The 23,277-nt window shown below is 36.7% G+C and overlaps 1 protein-coding gene across 1 annotated transcript in view; it reads right to left on the bottom strand.

Annotated features, from left to right (window-relative positions):
* Positions 1-566: 566 nt before the first annotated feature.
* Positions 567-23,277, bottom strand: part of LOC140146610 (kelch-like protein 11) — a 115,687-nt gene continuing 92,976 nt past the window's right edge. The window contains exon 2 of the mRNA XM_072168480.1: positions 567-2,888. The gene's annotated coding sequence lies outside the window, so the exon portion shown is untranslated. The remainder of the gene's footprint in view (positions 2,889-23,277) is intronic.

Here is a 23,277-nt window from a genome sequence, read left to right as displayed (position 1 = left end):
TTCTGTTCTTTTCTGATCCAATCATCCACAATTTTAAAACACAATTTTCTGTCATCATTTTTTCCCCTAAAATTCTATAAGTTTCCAAAATGTTGAAAATCCCATGAATCTAGCATATCTCTGATTGACAAGTGATTGCGGTTAGGTAATCATTGATTTTGGCACCTACATGCGCATTAGATCAAAACAGGAGATTCTTACATAATTGTCAAAATGGCTGAATACATGGCATTTTAAATTTAACATGTTACCATGGTTACTACATAATACAATACTGACCTCATCTTACCAACAAATACTCCATACAGGGTGTTTAACATAAATTACAAATATCATTATACAGGGTGTTTAAAAAAATAACAAAATATCCATTACCACACTTAACCTCACTGCTGAGACTTTCATTATATAAATGTGCAAATTCAACTTAACATTTCAATGAATACCATACTTAATACATCTTTGCATTTCCAGTGCAAACATATTCACAATATACTTGGCACTGGTTTATTATCACAAATTGAGATACCATAGAATTCATCTACAACTTCAAGCACATGTTTCTAAATAAGTTTTTTTGACGAAAGGCAGGCACCCTCCACAAAATCGTTATTTGGAGTTTGAGCAACTATATTCCTGATACAGGCGGCTGTACAAACATGTTATTGTAAGATCAATCTATTGTAATGTTTTTGTGGAAGGTGTCTGCCTTTTGTGATTTTGTCTCTTCTGCTGCCAAAAATAAACTCATTTAGGGGCATATACATGTCAATCTTTGGCAATGTTTTTGTGGAGGGTGTCTGCCTTTTGTCTCTTCTGTCACACTCCCTCCCAACTCATTTAGAGATCACGGTATGTTTATAGACAGAATTCTATGGTATTCAAGCTTTCATTAGGAATACAACATTTTTCTATAGTAATGCAATTATTTCCTTATTCAGTCTGGAACCAATAATTACTTTTGAAGGGGTGCAGATAATGTGCGAGTTGCGAGTGTGAGTTGCAAGAAGAACTTGCAAATGTAAGCTCACAACTCGCAAATTTCAACTTGCAAATCGCAAGTTTCAACTCGCAACTCGCAAATGCCAACTCGCAACTGCCATTGGCAACTCGCAACTTGCAGTTTTCAACTCACATCTCGCAAAATACCTTTACCCCTTTTGAAGACAACATGATAGCTTTATATCTGGTAAGGTACTGTACATGACAGGCTGCAAATAGGGCCAATGCATAGTCTGACATTTTTGTGCACATTTTTCTGTTGTGAAAAACAATTAAAGCAAATCCTCTTCTTCACTGCAATTTTCAGCCCACTCTCCATTTCAACGATTTTGTGATCAATTAGCTTAGTAAATTTGGGGCTTTGTTCTTCTCAGCAATGGGCTATTCCACTAATAAGTGCACACCCCCTATGGAGTAACTTTTCAATAATGGAAATGTCTGGATTTCCAAGTTTGCTTTCTGAAAATGACTGGAATTTCCGTTGCCAATGTCGCTTGAAAAAGCAATTAAATGAATAACAACTCACAGACTTGTCAAAATAAGCTTCTCAAGTTGAGGATTTCTGATTTTGAACTATTACTCTATTGACTTCGGACACTTTAAATATCTGGATTTCCAACTATCATGATTATGGACAAAAAGTCTGAACTCCTCTATATGGAGGGGTGTGCATCTATTTTCTAGAATAGCCCGTTGCTGTAGCAGAATCAATGCTGTTGTGTTTGTCACATCATAAAAATACACACAAAACATCGAACTCTAGGCCTACTGGCTCTTATTCTTGGATGGAAGGGGGGGGGGAGTTCATGGGATATAAATGAATAATAAAGGGAGTACTTTTGCGGGTAATTAATTTTTTCATTATATAAATTTGTTTACTTATTTTTTATAAAGATATACTCAACGAATACACATTTTCACAAGTTACAAATTTGTGCACATTAGTACAGCATTAAAGGCAGCACAAAAATAATTATTAAACATGGCATGAAAATTACCGCTTTTATACAGTAAATTTAAACCCTGTTGACCCGATTGCCTACTCTATTTGAAACCCATACTTTAGCTAAATCTTCCAGAGGGAGTGGGGATTTCAAACGGAATAATAGCTCATAGACACAATGATCCACAACATGCTCATCTATCAGGGCATAATTCGTTAACCACAATACATTTGTAAATGCATTGAGTGACCTTTGACAATTTGGATACAAAAACTCATACTCGCAAATTGAGGTCAATTTTTGCACTGTGATTGTTTAATTGAGGTTACTGAACTATGCCATTGGGATGAGGCCATTGTGGACCATAGTGAGATGACTGCATTTCTGTCTTTCCAGGTAAGAATACAGTATCTGCTTTCTTCACACCACAGGCACTACTGCATTTCTTACAGAACCAATGATTGGTTAATTACATGATATAATAATTTGAGTAACCAATCAAAATACAGCTTTTAGATCACTGCATTAGTGATGACTGAAGAAATCTGCAGATATCTATTTTTTCCTTCTTCGGGTGATGATGAGCAACAGGCGAAGTTCTGGATCCCTTTTGATGATCATTCACAATAAATATCATAAATAGCATCTGACTCACTAAAATTCCCCATTTTGTAGTCTGTTGCAGAATGTCACAAGGGAACAAACAGACAGGAAAGACAAACATGGGATTAAAGTTTACCTTCTGGATAACATCCAAAATGTCTGTAGAATACTAGTATCGTTAATCCATCCTCTGGGATATGGTATGAAATAAATGCCATCTCCTGAGGGTGTGTTCCCAATAAATATCATCCTTAATGAGACTGCATCCTCATCATCATCAATTCACAAAAATGAGATGCGGTTGCTATGTTGTGGTTTATCATTCATCATTGTCACTATCTGTATATAAGAGAAATAAAACAACAGAGAATGCATTTAGTAATTACTCTCAACGGAGTTATTAAAAGTTCAAAGTCAAATACATTATGAATGACACCTCAGTTATCTGGAGGTAATTTTGCAGGCACATTAATAATGAAAATGTCTGACAGGTTATAAAAACATAGTGTGTGAATATTGCACAGACTGACTATATTAGGGGATCGTATAAACCCCTATGGTAAACTGATTCAAATTTGTATTTTGTCTGAAGGAGACTGATGCGGGTGTATATGAGGACAAAGACCCTGTTCACATTAGAAAATTTCTTCATTCGACAAAGATAAGTTAATCTTGATTAACTAATTAAGCATGCGTACACATTACGCTGAACGAAGATCGAACGAAGACATTGCACTGTACACATTTCATGACAATTAACGAAGCTCAAACGAAGCTATTAACGCCCGGCTATTATTAAAGCCGGCGAAGGTCACTTGTCACATGATCACTTTCCTTCGTTGAACGAAGCGAGCGTACACATTACAAAATTAGCTTCGTCGAACGAAGTATTCCTTCGTCGAAACAACCTTTTTAGCTTCGCTGAACGAAGCAATTTTAATCTTCGTCGAAGCGAAGGAAGAAAAGTGCGTACACATTAGGAAAAAACGATTTTTAATCTTCGTTCAAGGTTCGTCGAAAGAAGAAAATTTCCTAATGTGAACAGGGTCAAAGAGAGTGTGTTTTTTGTGTAATTTATTCTACTAATATAATGCTATCCACTCTGTTAGATGCAATAGAAAGTAGCTGGGGCATCCAGGGAGCAACTCTGTTTATTCATTTATTTTCTTTATCATATGAATTTTAGGGGCCACAACTTGCTCTGCACTACCATGTATTCTGTAGAAATTAAAATTTTATCTTTCAAGCCTGTTGATTTCTTTTTATTAACTAGTACAATGTGTTGAGGAAGGGAAAGGAGAGTACTATCATCTTTCTTTCCCTCTCTCCTTCCTTCCTCCCTGCCTCACTTCATACTTCATCCACCCTTTCTTTGTTCCTTTCCTCCCACCCTTTCTTTCCTTTATTTTGCAACCATCAAAAACAACCAACTCTCATATCTGACACTTCAACACTCTATGCCGGTGTCAACTGCAGGCGACAAGTTTCAAATTTTCTTTCAAAATTTCAGAATAATGTAGAGCCACATTTGTTTGGAATCAGCATGGAAAATGCATCAACATGAGTACAAACAAACCTAGTATTGGTTCAGTGGTTCTTGAGAAAGCTCTTGATATATTGAGAAAATACTCTCAAAACTTGCACTTTTTATGTTGAAGCCTGTGGCTGGTATTTACAAGCAAGTCTGAAGCCATTAACCACGCTTTCAATATTGCTTTTAAGTTGAAAAAGGCGCAAAAAATGAACAACGTGAGGCTATTCCATTGCAACCATTAAATACAACCATAAGTCTCTCAGATCTGGGGGCAGCACATGTGCTAATACACCACGCCTGCTTACCAATACCATCAAAACTGCTTTGTTATGGGAAAATGCATAATAATGTAGGCCATATGCAGACATCAAATGCGGCTTTCAATTCTAAATACTGTCTACTACAACACTGATATGGCTAGACTAGACATTTATTTAGCAACATACCCAATTTGCATTAAAATCAGCTGCAAATTTGCATTAAACTCAGCTGCAAGCTATTATAGGGCCGTGGAAATGAGCGTCTAAGTGAGTAACATGAGCGAGTTTGCTTGTACAGCCTATATACCAGATGTGATCATAAAATGAGTCACTTTGACTAACTTGTGGAGCTAAATGTAAGCAAAGTCAATTTCGTTTTAGTTCTTAGTTCAACATGTTAAACTAAATATGTGACCATCCAGCACAACTGAGCCCTGAAGTCGCCAATCATCATTTTTGAGATATTCAACCAAAATATTCTGCTTGAAATTAGCTTTAAAATGATGTATATCATGTCTATAGCACTTTATATTTAAATAGTGAAAAATCAATAAAACAGTCAATAAATCCTTTGTTTCCTATTGTTTATTGTTAAGTTCAATGGAGCATATCTCAATAGTGGCACTGGCGACATCCGGGCTCAGTTGTGGAGGATGGTCACATATATGACTTAATTAACACCCTTTCCATGTGATCTTCTCTAAACTGAAACATACATTTTTTTGTAGCCTGTGCACTTGTTCACTTGATTTGGATCTTCAATAACTTGATTCTCTTCAAGTTGGTTACCATGGTTACATGAAAACCTCGTCCTCCTCTTCTTCATTTGTGAATACAGGCCTACAGCCATTCAGCATATCATTCATCTAAATTGGTTACCTTCAAGCTGGTTGAGAAGACATGACCCTTTCATAACACCAATATGAAGATTACAGCTTTTAAGCTGTAAAATACTGTAAAAATACTATTAAAATACTGTAAAAGCAGTGATTTTATCAGTACTACTACTATTAATTTTTCACCCAGGAAAAATGTTAACCGATTATGCTTGTTTTTAATATTCCTTGTATCTATATAGTTGTCTATCATATTGTGTGTGCATAATTTGTTAAATCATGGTAAATCTATAGCCAAAAAGAGTGAAAATAATGTGGTGGAAAAATGTCAGTTTTACCAGTACTTCATTCAACATGAGTAACTTGAGTCCCTTCAAGCTGATTACACAGAGAACCTATTCAGTCTCATCTCCTGTTTCCCCCTCAAGGTCAACAACAACAGCTGAAAACACCTCTTATGCACCCCTCCATCAGGCATCCCTATCATCATTTGGGAGCCAAGATTGCACCACTCAAATGATGTGAAAATACACCCAGAGTCTATACAGATTGTATGCAATAGAGTTGGCTGCATTGGATGACTTCATATGTGCTGAACCAGAACACCCTAAAATTCATCAAAAAGTTGGTATTTTTGGAACAAATGTGTTACTGAAACAGATAAATGAAAGCAATATGAGAAATACAAAATTTACCATCAAAATGTAGACCTAAATAGAATGAGGCTGTTGAACTTGGCAGGCTATGGTACATAGCCTGCCAAGCCCTAATTTTAAAACCTAACACCCAATGTCATTATAATATGACTAGAAAATGATTCTTCAGCATAATCACCTTACAGTCCACCATTCCATTTTAAAAGGAATTTTTATTCAGTTTAGCTGAACTGACTTTTGGCTCACATATTGCAATCATTTGAATACAAACACACACATTTTCATGCCTACCTTTATTGAAGGGCTTTTATTACAGGGGAGCCAAAATTCACACACAATTTAAACAGATCATTTGAAACCAAAATATTTGCTAATGAAGGAGTCCTTTTTCATACTTGTGAAAAAAGGTGGCTACAAACATCAAGCAATGTACAACATGTGGGAGGAAACAAGAAAATGAAACACAATATTTTGTTCCAAAATGGGGTTGCACTTTGCATATAAATATTTTGACAAGTGTCTGTGATATGAATTTATGATTGGGCTGCTTAGAAATGAAAAATGATGCCATAATTTGATATGAGGCGTTTACTGTATTTGGCCCTCTATTGACGGCAACACAGATGTACCAGAGCGGGAGATTTAATTCGTAATTCAATACTCATGATTGTGTATTGAATATCACTGTTGTGTACAATTCCCCGGGTACAATTCTGTATAGCACACAATAAATAATGGATAGAACCCCGACCTCGGGACACCGTAGTTTTACATCGGGACACCGCAGTAATGGCGAAGTCGGATAGGTGTATAGAAAAGCTTTCATCACTAAATCCCACCTGTTTATACATATAGGGGAAACATGGGAGCACTTTTCCACTTTTGTCCGCCTATATTCCCAGATTTGGTTTTGGGTATGATAAAATGTGAACCTTTTGGCATAAAATAATGTATGCAAAAATGAACTTGAAGATGGATCTAAACCAGAAACCTGAATTAATTATTATTTCAAATTGAGGTGATTTTTTGGAATCAAATTGACTGCTCAGTGCCAGAAGTGGGTACCTATGTGCAATAGCTGCCCTGTCAATATTTGGCAATTTTACACACAGTACTGTGACACCCCACTCATCTACACATGAAAGCTGTTGCACTAACCCACTTCTGCCACTGAACAGTGGAAATGTTTTACAAAGCCCAATTACCCCCACCCAGGTCTCAAAATTTAAACTTTCTAGGGCCCTCATTTCAAGGCCAATTATTTATGGGCACAAAGGCTATTATGTGATATGTGCCACATCGAAAGGATACACTTTTGGGCAGGATCATAATTTGGGTTTGTTGAAAATTTGTGATGTTAATAATGTTTAAAATATTGTCTGGTAGTTTCAGACCGGAATATGACTGGCATCTTGTATTTTTTGACATTTTTCAAGGCAGTTCCTTCTCTCAACATTGTCAATAATATTTTTAAAGGCCGATATCTCAATTTCCAATTTTATAATAACAGAACTTAACTCAATATCTTCGCTTAGGAATGTCCAATTTCAATGGGGAAAACGGTGTTGTGGAGCAAAATATCTCTATATTTAAGATAAGCAAAATACTCAAAATTGATAACCTGTCCAAAAGTGTCTCTTTTTGATATGCCACATCACATATATGTACAATGCTTTGACACTAAGGGGTACCAAAGCCAAGTCTAAGGTCAACAGTGACAATGCAATGGCCTTGTGAATTACAAGGCCTGTCCCCTCTATAAACTGCAATATCAAATGGTACAGCCCTACATTATCCAAGGTAGGGTTCATTAATCTGTGGTACACAATAAAGGCTCAGCCACTTTCTTAGCTTTTCTTTGTTCGCACCCTGGTTTAGGGATATGGGATAAAATTTTGCTAATTGCCTGGGGCTGTGAAAAAAGAACACAAGGCAGATCTTTGATTATTGCAGCTGCAGAGGAAAGAAAGATCAAGAAAAAACTGTTTACAGGTCCTAGACTCGATTACATGTTGATTTTCTTTGAAATGAATAAATTGATGGAATTAAGAGTGTCTTTGTACCAGTCGATTCAATATCAAAATCGACAAATTTTGCGCATAATTGCCCCCACCCCAACACCCCCAGCACCGCTACTTATTACAGGGCTATGCAATAATTATGAGCCCTGGGGAGAGTAAAATTGGAGAGAGGGCAAGAATTGTTTACCAAGCCAATAAGGGGGGGGGGGCATGCAGTTTTTAGCAGGTCGTAAGGGAGGGTCAAGCTATTTTTGCACATATTTACTGTGTAGAACTGGTTCCAGACTCCTCGCACTAGGGGGGAGAGGGGGTGCACCCTAAGGAGGGATAAGCATTAGTTGGCATGCTTTTTGGCAATTTTACACCCACCCCCAGCTCGTAATTTTTGCACAGCCTCTTATGCTGTCAGAAAACACAGCATTTAAAATGTCTAGACCATGGGTTCTCAACCATTTTTTAATCTCTTTTTTTTTAGAATTCAACCCCATTCTCAACCATTTTGAATGTAAACCAATTTCTTGAAAGTCATGCTCAGACCACGTACTGACATGAATGTCACAATCTAGTTTTACTCATGAAAATCAAATAAATATAGGCCCTACAAATAACAGAACCCACATTTTTCCATGTTTTTGCCTTTGATGCACATTTTCAAAAGAAAGATATGATAGAACAAAATACAAGGCTCTCCGGAGAGTTGAAAAATAAATTTTCCCATGTCACAATACTTTACGCTGTTCAATAACTTATCAATGTATGAAATTCTTGTATTTTTTCATTCACTTTTAAAGGGACACCATTATGGGATTGTAAAATGTGCATGTCTCTAGCTGCAACACTCTCAGAAAAGTTGGCTCAATGGAGAACACAGCCCAAAGTTGGGTAATGTTTTGCCCAATGTTGTGTAAATTCCTTCGCCAAACCCAATATTGGGTAAAACATTACCCAACATCAGGTAAAACATTATTCAACTTAGCTGTAATCTCCTTAACCAACGTTGGGCAAACTTTTTTTAGAGTGAAGCTGTGAGAACACTATGCAAGTGTCATGAAGTGTGATGCACCTTGCATAATTTGCTTTTTGTAAAAAAAAGATGCACCTTGCATAATTTGCTTTTTGTAAAAAAAAGTAATTTTCAAACAATTTTTGCAAACACAAAAACCATGCAGATGTTTTTCACACAAAATGAGTGACTATTAAACTTGGAAAAAATCAACTGCATTATTTTGTGAAGTCTTGCTCTGTCTTTAATAAGGCAAGGTACAAATGGGGTTTCAGTAACCCTAAAGGACCAGGAACCGGGACCAGGAACCTGTGAGTTGAGTGGGGCGAAATCAGGAACCACATTTTTAAAGGTTTTAGCATTTTTATTAGTTAAAACTAATAAACTGCATAGTACTTCTTAATAATAATTCATATACATTGATCAAGTCGAAAACGAGTTTTAGGAAGCCAATAATCGCATTTATATTTACATAGGTCTTGCAGTTCTTGAGTCAAAGCATACAGCATAAATAGTTTTGGACATTTTCTCCCATCCCAAGAAAAATCATGCACATGGGGCAGAATTGAGACATTTGAATCTCTATTTATAAAACCCATACTATTTTACCTGTGTGTCAGCTTTATTTGCCTCAATATTTGAATCTAAATACTGCTAAAGTTTGTTCGGTTTATATAAGGCGGAAAAAATAAACACTGTGTATTGACATAGAATGGCATGCACGCAGTTAGGCGCAATGCTTACGCTGAGGTGCGTTGCGTAATGTGTGACTGGCGCATGATTTAATATGTAAATTTACTGGAGTGTGAGTTGGGACTTTATTGACGCACGCAGTAACAAAAGCCTAATAATTTCCGCCTTATATAAGCCAAACAAACTTTAGGACATGGTCCCCTCCGACCTACCTTAACTTTCTTGAAGTATATTACACCTATACACCACACGTCTAGCTCCAAGGGTTCTTAGCCATGTCAAATCATGCATAAAAAGAGCTGAAATCTGATTTGAAAACCTACTTATCTCAACCCTGCAGTTAGATTCCAACTTCACAGCTCAGAGTGAACAGCACAATTCAATAGAATACTTTTGTTATACAATGGTTGGAGAAATTACTTTGCATATCTTGGATTTCTTCAAGGTTAAGCCACAGTTAGTCTAAAATTCTCTTTTTGCATTCAAAGTTTATTTTTCTGCAGCACCAAAAAAAACTCTATTTCATGCATCAATACATTAATAAGCAGTGTACAAGAAAGCATCCTAATATGATATAATAGTGTAAATAAACAATTGTGTACATCCATATCAAAAGGATGCACTTGTCGGCTGCTACATGTGTCTCATTTCACATAACAACTGGGAATAAATATCAGACTCATTTTAAGTGGAGGTCACTTCAAATCATCCCCAAGTCAAATGGCTTATTAATACAGAGACAATTCCATAACCATGTCATTCACTTGAGGATGATTTGAAGTGACGTCCACTTGAGATGAGTCTGGTATTTATTCCTAGCTATTATGTGAAATAAGGCACATGTAGCAGCCGACAAGTGCATCGTTTTGATATGGATATGTACACAATTTTGCTTTTACTGAAACATGTCCCAAGATTGATCATTTTAGTTGATAAATGGTTTCTCAAATTCTCATGCTGTAGGAAGAAACCCTAAAGGCACTGTTCTGGTTTCTCATCTCCATATAATCTGACACAATCCATCCATTGTGATCAATTCCATGAACCCAATACCATTGTTGACCCCTATTCAGGGAGGTCAAAGGTTAAGATAGGTCTTACCATTTTATTAGCAAACATCTGGTGTACAAACACGTTACCCACTATCTCCCTTTTTTCCTACATTACAACCAATTCTTTGTGATCTTATTTAAGTAATCCCATGGACCAAGACCATTGTTGACCCCTTCATTAATTTTTGAGGTCAAAGGTTAGCAAGGGTCTTAACTGTTTCATAGGGAATGCTATTTACTTTTACAGTATAATTCTATCCCCTTGCCATCATCTGAACACAAATCCCCCTTGATCCCTTGGAATGGAATATCCCTTAGGCTAAATCTATTGTTGACCCCCACTCCTTCACAAAAAGATCAGTGTGCATTTTAAATTGGTAGATTGTATAATGGTTACAGCGATGGTTACTATAGGGTGTCTCAAAGAAAAGTTTAATACAAGTAATTTTTTGTTTCGACTAGAATAAAAAGGGATATCAAAAATTGTTTGTTGCTGTGTATAAATATCTGTCCCCTTGGGTGGACAAATTTCAAAATGACCTACCAAAAATGCTTCCCCTCCTCTCGGCATGCCAAAATTAAAACCTTGTCCCCTGTTCTCGACATGCCAAAAAAATTGCTTTCCTCATGTCTCAGCCTCTATTGCATCCCCCTTTTTTTTAGGGGGGGCAACAAATTTTCTTCCCTCCTTTTGACTTACCAAAAATATTTTGGCCCCTTTCAATCTGCCAGAAATTGCTTCCTCCAAATTGCCACTTTCCAGCCTGTTTTTGCCCTCAATGGGAGGGAGGGGCGAATATAAAACCAGTTTGTTGAGTTACACAATTCTTGTAATATGACGACAAAAAAGAAGAAGAAAATGCTCTTCTAATTCAAATTTTTAAGAAGTTGAAACCAAATCTAAAACCTAAAAGAAAAAATAAATAGATATGCTTAAACTTTAATTTGATCCCTTTCCCATGTTGGCAAAGATATATTTCTTAAAAATAATCCTACTACTATTTCCAACTTTCCCTGCAGACTGCCTCCAGCATGAATACAAACAAAGCTTGAGTGACAAGTGTCATCTCAATTTACACTCATTTCAATTTTAGCATATTCTTATAAGGCCAAGTAAAAAATAAAATATGTTTCACGTCCGGGTTTTCGAAAAAAAGGAGGAGGAGGGGGCTTTTTATTTTCTATTTTTTATCGCAAAATTGGTGTAAATATCCATACTTAGAGCTGTTTTAGCGTATACAATAATACTTGGAAAAAGGAGGAGGCCCTATTTTATTTGTTGTTCTGAGAGTTACACCCCCTCCAATGATCACAAAACCTATCTAAAATGTTTCTTGTAGCTTAACAAGGCTATAGAAACCATTCCAACTTCCTAGACATATTTTTTGAAAAGTTATAACTGAATTTCAAAAAATATAAATATATTTGGGGAAACCTCAAAAAAGGAAGCGGGAGGGGACGTGAAACATGTTTATTTTTTTATTTTGCCTAACTTCTCATTTGCAGCTTCTCAACAAGGGAGTAAAGAACCCTGGTAAAAACCGTCAGGGTTTTTCCAAAATGGTTCCCTTTATTGCAAATGTGTTTTGTTTTCTTTCTTTGATTTAAAGGCCCATTAATTCAGCAATTTTCAGTACAAAATATCTATTCCTCCACAACCAAACGATCAAAAATTATATATCAATTTGATCAAAATATATTAATTATTATGTATATTGTATAAAACATGTAAATAACCTGCCCTAAAAGTGTAAATTGTTATAGAGGTGTCCACTGGCAAGTATATCTATGTGGCAGCTATTGCACTTCAGATAACTTTGGCAGAGCTCAGGAAACATAACATGACACCATTTTGATAAAAAGAAGCTAATATTTACTCATTTTACTCATTATTCTGCAACAGAGCCCACACCCTGGGGAGATAAACTTCAATCAATTTAGTGCCAAATCTGGGGCACAAATGCAAAAAAAATATTTATTTTGGTACATAGAACAGGAGTGCTACTAACATGTCTTATGAGAAGAATGTATGTTTACAAATAGCCACATCCACATGGAAGGCCTTTATTTTGCTTTAAAAGCAACATGGTTTTCAAGCAACAACTTGGGGAAATCTGCCATGTGAACTGTTTTGAGGATTCCAATACCTATATTGAAAACGGAATTAATAAAAATCCTTTAAAAAAGGAATGGGGCGCCCAATGTGAGCTTGGACGAATTAAAAAGACCACTACTCGTGTCAACCAGACCAAAAATGCTGTACTGCGCAGGTCAGCAACCAATCACGCCATGCCTTTGCCTTGACGTCAGACGCAAACTTATCTTTTTAATTCGGTCTTCCATTATAGTGAGGGCGAGTTAGCGCAGCGGTAGTTCCCTCACTTTGCACCACTGAGGTCCCGGGTTCAAGCCCCGGCACGGCCCAAGGACTCATGTGCACTTGGTTTATCCCGATTCCATGCTCGCACTTTTCGCAGGTTTTCTCCGGGATCTCCGGTTTCCTCCTGCTTTCACAAAAATCGGTGATTAGTTGTTTGGTTATCAAAAACTTCCTTCACCCAATGGAATTTGGGGAGCTGCACAGATAATTGGTGGATGTTACAATCTAAGTGCGGATAGGTCTGCGCCTGAGGTTCGGCTGCAACTGGCCTAGATGATGCGATCTGATTGTGATGATTCACCATGCAGCGAAATTACAGCGCTTTGAATCCTTCAAGATCTAGCTGGAAAAAGGCGCTATATAAATCCGAAATTTATTTATTTTATTTATAATAAGGTTGGGCCCAAATTTTAAGGGATTTCATGATCTACTTCCCCTCCCCCCAGTGATCCTCCAGCATGAGAGCTGAGCTCAAAATCCATCAACCCCCAGTATCAATATTTGACTCCATCACCTTCTAGGAACTTATAAAAAGTACATTGCTTTCAAATGATTGTTTTCCAAAAAAACTTGACAAAAAATATAAACCAACACACCCATCACCTGTTACTCAGAACACAAAGTCTGCATGACTTAACTCTGATTCCAATCAATTCGTTTCTGATATGGTTTTTCTCTATTTTTAAACACATGGGATAAGTGTTTCCTGAAACATAATACAGAAACTCAGCTGCTACTAGAAATATTCCTTTCACACTTACAAAACTCCCAAACAGCTCCCCTCTTAAAGTTACCATGGTTACAAAAATCTATGGTAATTTTGCTCAAAAGCTATTGAAACACTACTAACCATATTAGACTTTTTTGTCAGGTATATTTATTCATATAAATATTTGGTCATGGGAATGGTGATAATATTTAAAAGGGTGATACTTTTTGGGAACATTTTGAATGGAACATCTTGTGCATCTTGAGTTGATGCCTACCATATATGCCTACAGTGACTGTCAACCATTAACTTGTTTTTGGATGAAAACGAGAAAACCACTTTCCCTGTAAATAGCTGGTAAGTCCTACAAGAGGGGGACACAGATCTCGAGTCATCTGATTGGACTGAGTGCAATATTCACAAGCAGAGAAATCGAACATGTCAATAAATAATCCAATAAAGCCTAAGCTAATTTCTCTGTGAAAAAGTACAGACCATCGAAATATTTGCTCTCGAGATTTAAACATGACAAAAGAATAGACACTCAAATCATATAAACATCTCATCTATTCATGTACTTATCGCATGTAGGAGGATCGATAGAAAGCTATGACTTCCAATATACAGCTATTTGACTTTTATTCAAGTTTAATATTTATCACTCGAAAGAAAATGAAGAGAGAAAGAGAGAGAGAAGAGAGGGGGGAAAGAGTGTGTTGAAGTTGAATTTATTACTCTATCACCGAGCAAAAAGTGTTGGTACATTGTATTTGAGGTAGTGGCGCTTTTCCCAACGCATAAAAAAGCGCTCTACCTCATTGGGTAAAAGCCAATCGCTGTCGCTCAGCTATGTAGTATAAGTTTAGCTTTAGATGTTATGATTGTAGGCAAGTTCTGCCCCTCTTTTTAATCAGCTGATTTTTGGTTTCTGAACAAAAGAGAGAAACAAAAACTTCTAACTTGAAACGAGGGAGTATATACACAAACTTCCAGCCCAACCGGTACCCCCTGGAAGTCAAATGGTGCATCCCTTACTGGCTTGACTGCAGCTCAGAGAAATAAAATGGGATTCTATCATGTTGGACTAGAATGGTAAAAGCTTTTACTCACTAGCGAATAAAGAATCTTTCAACTCCCCAGTTCACATTGATCTCAAATGTGATGCCACAACTCAGCTACCAGAGTCAAATTTCATGAAAACATCGTGTTTTCTTGCTCTTCACTTTTCCCAAATGCGTACTCTTTTGAACCCTGGAAATTGGAAAATGTCAAATGTGTGCAATGGTGTGTGTTGGTAAAATGCAATTGGCTGGCTATTCTTGTTTGTTAAGAATGTTAAGTGAAAATGTGACTGGGGAAAAAAAGGACATGAACCGTTTGAGCTGCTCATCCAGGTTTTGAGTTTAAAGAAATCATGTATATTGGGCAAAAAAGTTCAATACTATAAAAATTATGTTATCAAAATAGTAATTGTTACCCCATTTCTCAAAATTATAGGAGGGTGACTGGACATGTCCCCTTTCCCAATCCCCTTTTTATCCCCTAATTACCCCCCTAAAAAAAAAAAGACAGTTTGTGGGTTGCCCTTTAAAATCTGGAGGAATTAGTCAGTCAGTCAATTTTATATTTTCCTTCTGAAAATAATAAGTACTCCATTAAAAAAAAATTATTTATTGGTTTTATTTAACAAAACAAGTCTTTGTCCTGTAAATTGTCATCACAAGTTCACCAATTGGCAATTTTACAGTTTTCAGACAAATTTGTCAAAAACAATTTGTTTTCAGTGAACACCATTGATATTTTGATAAGTCTATTAAAACATATGTGACCTAATATTATTGGGAAGTTTTAGAGATGGCTACTGCATGTTTAACACTATTTTTTGCCTTGGTCAATTCGAGCCTAAAATAACAAAAAAGAGCACCACATATCCGAAGAACAAAGCTTTGTTTACTCTTTTGGTTCAGCCTTTTTAATGCTAACCAGTCACACAGAAAATTACTTGCAATTTCCAAACTGGCAAATTTACATCCACATGCGTCAAATGATCCATCATTCACGCCCTGGTTGGTATAGAAATAAGATGCGCAGGGATACAGTTGACTAGAGAAAAGAGCTTCATTAATCATGGTACCATTTAGATCATTTGTAGAGTTCAATACATTATACAACCATACATTTGGTATAGTGTTTATATTGTTCCTCAGCTGGTAAAAATGAAGTCTCTTGTTTTTAGTTCTTGTCTTTAAATATCCTATTCAGGGATGCCAGTGGCCTGAAATGTGGGCTATATTATTAAAGCCTTAAAAAGGGCTGAAAATAAATAAAAGTGAGAAAATTTGGAGTATCAAAAAGTAGTGAAATCAGGCAATTGCCTAAAAACTGGCATCCTTGCTTATATTATGAGACAAAGTGAGGCATAATTTAAAGCAGTTGGGATGAAATGTTTCGTAGAGCTATAAATAAAAGTTCTTCTTTTATTTATAGCCTACAATATTTAAGGGGCAAAATGAGGATTCAGAAATGTTGAAATATTGCATCAGGCAAATTTAGCTACAGTATTTTGTACTAACTTGCATTCTCTGTCAAAAGATAAATTCAAAAAACGCTTAATAAAAATGAAAGAAAACACAACTTGCCAATTGATGACAGATAAACATGGAAAGACATATAAAAAATATAAAAAATCCTCTACAATGTTGACATGCACGTGCCTAGAAACTTAAACTTGCGTGTCTTTAAATATTGAAATATGGTAAAAGATTGATTGTATTCAGGAAATAAAGTACTTTATAAAGCGGAAGAAAACATACAACTTGTCAATTGATGACAAATAAGGATGATGTGATCTATAATGTAGAATAAAAAATAGAGATTTGAAGTTGCATCTGCTCTTGATTGTGATGGATTTAGGCAAAGCTTTCTGCAAATGTCATCTTGTTTTCTTCAAGAGGCTCACACCTTATGAATTGAGGATGGGGATTTTGGTGAGTTAGAAAATGGTGAGTTGCAATGAATACTAAAATGTGTCATCAAATATGAAGATTTAGGGAAAGCTTATTTTGTTCATCTTGTTTTCTTCATGAGGCTCACACCTTATGAATTGAGGATGGAACAATTTGGGGAGTTAGAAAATAGCGAGTTGCAATGAATACTAACATATGTGTTAGTAAATGAAAATGGTCAGTTGCAATAAATAGGGTTACAACACTTGGTTTGGGATGGTAATTTTGTTAGTTATGGGAAAGTGGAGAATTAAATCAGCCCAGAATTGGAAGAAAAGTTTCAACTTTTCTTTGAAAACCTTGCGGAATGTGTTTTTTCCCCTTTTTTTAATATAAAATTTTTATGACGAGTATTGTGGCGACTGTTTTGTACTTGTCAGTCTCATAAAGCTTAGCCTATTCAGCAGACTCAATGCCAATGCTCAGACATTCCAGTTTCTTGGCTGTGACACACAGGTACTGCCCATTCAAAAGAGAATGAGAATATGATGACGATTTTTATACAGGTTTGGTTGTTTTCTTGGAAAATTTGGACAGAAAATGTAAAAAAAAAAAAAAATGAAATATGATTTTTTCATTAAGCATAACGCGCATGGTTTTATTAATGTGCGAGGGAGACTTTGAGACAAACAATTTAAGCAATATATATAGCCTTATGTACTGCTAAAGCATAAAAACATTAAATTGGAAATATCTAAACAGCACTATATTGTATGCATAGTGACTAGCTTGTATTTAATAAAACCTGCTGTCATGAGACATTGCACATGAAATTGATAGTTAGATATTTATTCACTGACATGTTACAAATTAGTTGATTCTGTGCTTACATCATTCATGCATGCTTGGTGACTTCTGTTATTCAAACAAGCATTTAGTATTGGGAGATGAAAATGATTCGGATGAACAAATAATGCAATGAATCTACACATCATATAAAAGTGGGTGATCTAATAGAAAATCTAACCCCACCCTCACTTTACCAGGGGTGTGAGTGACCTCTATTGAAAAAAGAGGAACTTTGTTCAAAAAGAAGAAAAAAGAGGAAAAGCACTGAAATATGCTCAAAATGGGCTGAAAATGAAAGAAAAAGCTAACATTTTGCCTCAAAGAAATTTCCAAAAAAAGAGAGGAATTCAGCTCAAAAGAGGAGATTTCACACCTCAGTGCTTTACCCTGTCTATGTTTAGATTTGGGCAGCACACTGACGAAAGTTTATATAATTTTTTTCTCATAATTTTTAGGCATGATATATCTTAGCCAGATGGTATGAACAAGAAAGTATAGTGGCAAGATGGTGCATAACCCAGACCAGAACCCAGACCAGAACCCAGATCAAACCCTTAAAGCTTATATTTAGCCTGGGCAGACATTGAGGCTTTTTTCTGGCTCTCAACCCTCGATATGTTAGGTGCTATAACTCACCATACATGTAATGTAGGATATATTAAAACTCCGACCCGGTTTCTGGCATGGCTAAACCAGAGTTGAAGCCCTCCCATATGTAAGCTAGGACTCTCTAAATTGAGTGAGTTCAACAATTAACCCCTATCAAACAGTAGCCCATTAATTCATTAGATCTCACTAGGCATTGTCAGTGGTTTGTCCTCATATCACCTGGGGCCACTGCTGTATGGCCACTTCTCAACTGCATCAATATGCATCCCGCTTTGAGATGATTCGGTGAATTTTGTAACCTATATGGTAAGCTTTTTAATCAAAACCTAAATTTTGTCTTAATATCTTCACATTTGGCCACTACTGCTTGGAAGATATTTCTCAATTGGCTTTGCAATGATTTCTTGTAACCTATGTACACTGTATGGTGAGCATCTTTTTCAACATAAATAACAACAGAATGATCCAAGAGATAATATCCAGGAGTGCTACAAATTGCACTCCTGGATACATTTAGGAGTGCTGTAGGACAGTAGTAGCGTGTTTCTATTGAGCATCCGGAATTTTTCCAGTAAAATTGTTAACCGGGTAATAGCGGAGAATGACGGCCAACGATCAATTTCTATTCGGGACTGTTATCCGGAAAATGCAAGCAGCCGTGGCCCGATCGTCACACTTCGTGACTTTGCCAGAGAGAGGTCATATCTCAGGTCATTGCAAGTCTTGTTGGTTGACGATGGCGATCGTAACTTGTTCACTTTTCATGGGAAGTTTAACATGTTAATTCTACCTTCAAATGAATCTTGGAAGATAAATCCGTCCATGCTACACAAAAAAGATTAGCCTATGAGCCTACAAATTACAAAACATGTTGTATTTAATATTGAAGTTGTATGCCGGGCTTACTATCAGCCTACACACACTCTACATCACTGAACATGCTGAAACCTTCTCGGACCCTTATGCCTAGGCCTATTCCTTCAGTTAAGTGTGCACACGAAAAGAGGATTTAAGCCATGATTTATGATGTATTAATAATCTATACCTTAATTTATGCCTCTTTTAACAATGTTTAAAATATTTTTACTCTGAACGAAAGTTGTACGTCGTATTCGTCAGCTCAGCTCCGCAGCTGATGAAATGATTCACAAAACATGACACACGATGCGATCACGTGACCGTGTCAATTTTCGGTTTCTCTCCTGTAAGCGCAGTCTGTCGGAACGATGTCAGTTTACATTGGCGTTGTCCGGATAATTTCTCCGCCATTATCCTACTAAAAGTAAGATAAATTCCCCGGAAAACTCTCGCCGCTATTATCCGGAGAATAGCGGAGAAGGTCAGTTTCTATTGGGCACAGTTAATCTCTTAGCCGGTTTTTTTCTGGATAATGGCCCCAATAGAAACACGCTATAGGAGTGCTAAAAATCAGTCCTCAACACATTAACACTATTTTATTTTTTTTGGGGCCATTTAAGGAGTTTAGAATGGTGCGATCGAACTCGCACTCCTCAAAAGACAAGGCCTGAAAACGTATGATTTTGCTATGGGGCAGTACAAGTACTTGTTCACTCATCAGTTTTTACCCATGCAGTATCAGGGCTAATGCGAGTCATCCAATTGGACCGGGGGTACTGCTAATGATTGGCTGGTCACCCCTATGCCCTTATTGCCATTGCCCAGTCCCGGTACCCAGTATCCCCATACAGGGATTGGGATCAGTGCTAAAAATGCTGCCCTCTGAAAATGCATATACCTCAACCAACACTGACACAACAAAATAACGATACACATGCAGAGTTTGATACCAACGCACCAAAATACCGGGTGTCCCAAAAGTCCCTTAACATTGTGAATTTGCCATAACTTGCGTCGGCTTAATAGTGTTGTTACAAAAAATGCACAGTATGTAGATAATTCTTTTAGAAATGTTATGATACCAAACATGCCTATGTGGTCATGACCCTTTGGCATGAAATTAATGGATATCTACCGTGCATAAAACCCACTTTTATAAACGCAAAATAAGTCTCGTCATTTGAGACGTCAACACGATATAACGTGTTATCATTTTAAAATCTGTTTTGTGTAATCTGGCTGTGTTTGTTTGATTGATTGTTTGTTTGTTTTCAATGCGTAAACTTCATTTTCTGTTTTATCTGGGTTTTATATGGAAACTGCTTTTAAAGATCTTTTCTGAGGATTCGATGAACAGTTGTACGGGGTACGTTGTTCTCCATTGAAAGTCGACGTACTGATCGCCTTGGGCTTTTCGCCACCGCTCTTCGTATGACATCAATGTTTGTAGCCGATCTTCCTGTTTTTCCACGTCCTGCCCGAAGTAGATCATGGACAGATCCAGTTGATAGGAATTTCAGCACTAGTTGCTGGATTGTATTTCGGCTGGGTAGTGCATAATTTACATTAAACTGTTCCTTAAAAGCTCTTAAACATTGCTTCAGTAAGTTTGTCCGACTTTGTCTCGCAAAGAACCATACGACCTGAATCCGCTGATCTATAGGAAATTCATCTTCACTTCAACTGTTTTAAAGTAAAGTTTAATATTGTCAATATATCCTAATTATAATCTAAAACAGCAGTCACGCTTACGCTAAGCCATGTAATCCATGAATGTTCATACCTAAATGTAGCGTGCGCAGTGAGTGAACCAACTCTATTGTTCAGGGAAGCACATCATTCATGTTCTTGAACAAAGAACACATGAGCTTGCTTTGTGGGTTTGATACACACATATGTACAGTCGCACAGTTAGGTCAAAGGGTCATCAATAGTGCTCTTTTCGGTATCAGAATAATTCTAAAAGATCAATCTATATGAATATGTTCTCCATTTTGGTATGAAGTAGGAAATATTTGAGATATGGCCAATTCACAATGTTAAGTTACTTTTGGGACACGCTGTAGTTGGGAGTCCGATCTAGATTTCAGTAAACTAATACATCTATAACTTTTCCGCACGTCTACAATGCTACAATTTGTAGCAGTCCAGATTGCTCAATTAACTCCGACGACCACGGCCAATTTTCAAAGTTATAACCCGAGCTGGCGGATAATATTTCGTTCTCAGCTTGAGATGTAAGGTTGTCATTCTTGCAATGCTGTTACATAGCAGATGTGGTCAGCGGGATCTTGGATACTAGGTATCTTATCTGTTTTGACCTAGATCGAAGTTTTACTCAACTGAAAATTAAATCTGATCCCAACCAGGCCAAAGGACTGAGGCATGTATATTCTATTCCTGTTGAAATCCATACATACCCTATGGAAGATATGACCTTGCCTTTTTTGTGATTTTTAGTTTGTTTCTTTACCATTTTTATCATATTTTCTCCGCCAACTTTGAAAAAGTTTTGGCTACACCACTGGATCATGTCTCATCCCAAAGGCCTATTACTATTACAATGTATGTGTCAAAGGGGGTAGACTTGTCAAACAGAACAAGGAAATAATTATCCCAAAAATGACAGCATACATCACTTGTTTCAAAAGAATACCCTTACGAAAATTGCAGACATATTTACGTGAGCACTAGCTATGTGCTAGTTGAAAGCTAGTTACACACTTTTTTGCGAGCTAGTTATGTGCTTGTTACAAGCTATTACGATCACTGTTATGATCCAAGTGCGAGCGTGTATTTGGAACAGAACGCACCACTTGACAAGCTTGCATTATGTGAGCTCGCAGGAGCAATAAATTATGAGCAAGCACAAGCTTATAATTTCTTTTTGTTACAGTTTTGGATGTATATATTTTAGAGTGCTTTCCCAACTCCTCACCACCCAATGACGTAGAAAAACATAGATCGCTGAGCTCGCGCTGGTACGTTGCCGTTTCATTGACAATCACACACTAAATAAGCCATTATGAAATGAAGGGACCTAACAAAATCAGCATCAAACAACTGAAATGGGAACTGAATTTACTCTAGCATGTATGGATTAATAAAATTAATAAATTACTTGTTTTAGCATATTCAACTTTACTGTGTACCATTTTTTTTTTTTTTTAAATTGCTGAATAATAAAGGCAAGCACGCTCCTAAATCTAGTTCATTCGCCCATTGCCATGCGGGCGCTACAGGAACGGCGACTGAAGGCGAAATTTCGTAAAGTGGTAGAGTTGTTTAGCGTGGCAACACTGATGAAATACCAGATTCAGGCGTGTTTGCCTTTATAATTCAGCAATTTTGTGATAAAAACAATGGTATACTGGGAAATTTAATGCGTTTTAATACATGTTTTGTTCAACTTTGTGTATCTATACAGCACCCAAACCCCGGGACCCAAACCGGCTTCACAGATTCGGCGAGCAGGGCACTCTATCCTTTCTACCTCATTGTCACCACTCCAGATATACAGTAAACCACCATTCTACAGAATAAAAGGAATATATATTTCCGACACACATACTGTATAACCCATGCACTTTATAGCATTAAATCAAATAAACATATCAAGCACGAAAAGAAAACCTCGCAGACCCGTGCACAATGCGTCAGCCTTGCTTTCTTTCATTTCGCAATACAACCATTGTGCATAATACTCTAGTTACCATAGTAACTGACATGGAGAATCATAGAAGTGATGTAAATCTCTTGTGTTACCATGGTAACATGAATCACATTCTAAAAATTCTACACACATAGGGGCCCGGCTAAATAAAACATATTTTCTTATTTTCCTTCCGCCGTTTTCCCCACACACTTTGCTCTATGGATTTATGATAGCATGAGCTTTCTGATAAAAGATGGACTCGTGACTCAACATTGTAAAATCTAATAAAGACAAAAGTGAACATAATGAACAAAATATACAAATAATTGCTGCATGCTTTCAAATTGATTTCTCGCTTCGATACCTATTGCGAATAGAAACGGTTTGATGTGTCAGCAATGGAAATAAATTGCATAATTTGATTAAATCAAGTTTTATTACCAGAGCAATGAAACCAAGTCGCTGTCTTTTTGAGTCAATTACGATAAGTGTCAATTTAGTTTTCAGAAATTAAGCTTTGAATAAATTAAATTTATTAGTCTCAATCATGTGTGCCATATATTTCGAGGATTGGGTGCAAAGAAAGGAGTATCTGCAATAGCTGCCCTATGACAATATGACAATTTCTGCATTTAATCTTGTACACATATGACACCTGGCAGCTATTG

The sequence above is a fragment of the Amphiura filiformis genome, chromosome 2 (genome assembly GCF_039555335.1).
Source record: "Amphiura filiformis chromosome 2, Afil_fr2py, whole genome shotgun sequence".
In the NCBI taxonomy this organism is placed as follows: Eukaryota; Metazoa; Echinodermata; class Ophiuroidea; order Amphilepidida; family Amphiuridae; genus Amphiura; species Amphiura filiformis.
The sequence above is the reverse complement of the archived record's forward strand: the minus strand, read 5'-3'. Positions and strand labels throughout refer to the sequence as shown.